Source organism: Mustela erminea, chromosome 5, assembly GCF_009829155.1.
Source record: "Mustela erminea isolate mMusErm1 chromosome 5, mMusErm1.Pri, whole genome shotgun sequence".
NCBI lineage: Eukaryota > Metazoa > Chordata > Mammalia > Carnivora > Mustelidae > Mustela > Mustela erminea.
Genome location: NC_045618.1, coordinates 74,932,786 through 74,936,165, shown reverse-complemented (window position 1 = coordinate 74,936,165; position 3,380 = coordinate 74,932,786).

Sequence of the window (3,380 nt, the reverse complement as noted above, 5' to 3'; positions counted from 1 at the left end):
GGCTGCGGGCTGAGGGGGCGGGGCCTGGGGCGTGCGCGAGGCGTGGGCGGAGCCCCCGGGCACGTAGTGGGCGGGAAAGTTGGACTCGCCATACCTGGCAAGAGGCAAGGGTTCTTCTTGGTAGTTGAGGAAAATTTATTTATTTTAAGAATGGGTACAAATGACGACTTTGACCTAACCCCAAACAAGTTACTGTGGGAACAAGGTAAGAGTAAAGCGAGTAACATTCCTATAGATAGTAATACACTAGAAAAATGTAGTCACAGAACAGATGGAAATTTCAACCAAAATTTTTTAAAGATTTTATTTATTTATTTGAGAGAGAGAGAGAATGAGCAGTGGGGAGGAGCTGAGGGGGGGAGAGAGAAAGAGCGAGAGAGAGAGGCAGACTCCCGACTGAGCAGGAAGCCCCATGTGATCCTAGGACCCTGGGATCATGACCTGAGCTGAGAGCAGATGCCTAACGGACTGAGCCACCCAGATGCCCTTCAAACATTTTTTAATGAAGTAAATAATGGATGTTTTGAAAGAAAAGCATAAATCAGAAATAGAAAAACTAAAAAGTGACATGGATAGAGAACATATTAAGTAAGAACTAACAAATCTCAATTAAAAAATCTTATAACTTTTTTCAGAAATAAAAGAATGAGGGAAAGGGGCGCCTGGGTGGCTCAGTGGGTTAAGCCGCTGCCTTCGGCTCAGGTCATGATCTCAGAGTCCTGGGATCGAGTCCCACATCGGGCTCTCTGCTCAGCGGAGAGCCTGCTTCCCTCTCTCTCTCTCTCTGGCTGCCTCTCCGTCTACTTGTGATTTCTCTCTGTCAAATTAATAAATAAAATCTTTTAAAAAAAAACTATAAAAAAAAAGAATGAGGGAAAAAAGCACAATTAATGGCTGAAAGAATAGTTGGGGTGTTTGTTTTTTTTTTTTTTTAAGATTTTATGTACTTATTTGACAGAGATACAGAGAGAGAGCACAACTAGGCAGAGCAGAAGGGAGAGGGAGAAGCAGTCTCTCCAAGGAGCGAGGAGCCGGATGCCGGACTCAATACCAGGATCTTGGGATCATGACCTGAGTGCAAGGCAGGTGCTTAAATCACTGAGCCACTCAGTATCCTTTAATAGCTCTTTCATTTTTGTTGCTGACTAATATTTCACTTTACTTCATTTCACACTTCACTTTATACTGAGTAGTATATATATCCTACAATTTGTCCATTTATCTGTTGATGGATATTTGAGTTGTTTCCAGTTAGGAGCTATTATAAATAAAGCTGCTATAAATGTTCATGCACAAATCTTTGCACCTATGCTCTCTTTTCTCTTAGGTAACTTCCTAGAAGCTGAATGGCTAGATCATATAGCAGGTGTGGTAAGTATATATTTAACTTTTAAAGAAACTGCCAAACTTCTCCAAAGAGGTTGTACCATTTTACCTTTCCATCAACAATGTATGAGAATTTCTGGCTCTCTATGTTATTGCTAGTCCTTAGTATGTTCCGTCTTTTTAAATTTTAATGATTCTAGTTAAGTATGTTGTAGTACCTTATTGTGGTTTTATTTGTGTTTTCATCATGGCTAATGATGGAGAACGTCTTTTCATGTGCTTATTTGCCATCTGTATACATATTTTTGTTGAAGTATCCAAATCTTTTGCTAGTTTTTAATTGGATTATTTATTCGTTTATTATTGATTTTGAGACTGCTTCATATATTCTGAAGAAACTCCTTCATTAAATATATGCCCAGTTTGTGGCTTGTATTTTCAGCCTCTCTTAATAATGGTTTTTGGAAAGTAGAAGGTTTTATTTTTGATAAGGTCCAGTTTATCAGTTTGTTCTTTTATGGAGTACTTTTTGGTGTCATTATCTAAGATCTTTGCCTAACCCAAGGTCACAAAGAGTTTCCCAAGTTTTCTTCTAGAAATTCTAGAAATCTAATCTATATAGTTTTGAATTTATACTTAGGAATATGATTCATTTTGAGTTAATTTTTCTGTATGGTATGAGGTGTGGATAAAGTTATTTCATGTTTATGTGTGTGCTGTTTCGTTTTTGTTTTCTGCATGTCGACATCCAATTGTTCCAGCACCATCCATTGAAAAGATTATCTTTCCTCAACTAGATTGTCTTTGTCAAAAAATTAGTTGTCCATAAGAGAATAACTCCATTTATAATAAGGTCAAAAATAATACAATACTTGGGAATAAATTTAACCAAGGAGGTATAGGACTTGTACATGGAAAACTACTTAACATTGTTGATAATTCTACCCAAAGCAATTCACAGATTCAGTACAATCCCTATCAAAATGTCAATGGTATTTTTTGCAGAAATTGTAAAGCCCATCCTAAAATTCATATGGAATTTCAAAGGATCCAGAATAACCAAAGCAATCTTGAAAAAGAAGAGAGTGGGGCGCCTGGGTGGCTCAGTAGGTTAAAGCCTCTGCCTTCAGCTCAGGTCATGATCCCAGGGTTCTGGGTTCAAGCCCCACATTGGGTTCTCTGCTCAGCAGGGAGCCTGCTTCCTCCTCTCTCTGCCTGCCTCTCTGCCTACTTGTGATCTCTGTCTGTCAAATAAATAAATAAAATCTTTAAAAAAAAAAAAAGAAAAAGAAGAAAGTTGGAGAACTCACATTTTCCCGTTTCAAAACTTACTACAAAATTAAGTAGCGCTGGCCTAAGAGTAAACATACGGACCATGGAATAGAATTCAGAATCCAGAAATAAACCCTCACATCAATGGTCAATTAACTTTCAGCAAGGATGAAAGTTCCCCCCCATTCAGTGGGGGAAAGAATTTTCATTAAATAGTTTTCAGTAAATTATTTTCAGTAAATAGTGCTGGGAAAACTGGATAACCATATGAAAAAGAATAAAGTTGGACCCTTACCTTATCCTATATACAAAAATTAACTAAAAATGGATCAAAGATCTAAATGTTATAGCAAAAACTAGGAAACTCTTAGAAGAAAAAATAAGGGCAAATCTTTGTGGCCTTGGATTTGGTGATGCTTTCTACATATGACAAAAACACAAGCAACAAAAGAAAAAAATGGATAAATTGTACTTTATTAAAATTAAAAACTTCTGTGTATCAAAGAACACTATCAAAGGAACAAAAAGGCAATCCACAGAATGGGAGAAAATATTTGCAAATGATATATTTGATAAAAGTTTAATATCTAGAATATATAAAGAACTTGTACATCTCAACAACTAAAGACAAACAACTCTGATAAAAAGAGAGCAGGGCCCTTGGGTGGCTCAATTGGTTAAGCATCCAACTCTTTTTTTTTTTTTTAAGATTTTATTTATTTATTTGATGGACAGAGATCACAAGTAGGCAGAGAGGCAGGCAGAGGGAGAGGGGGAAGCAG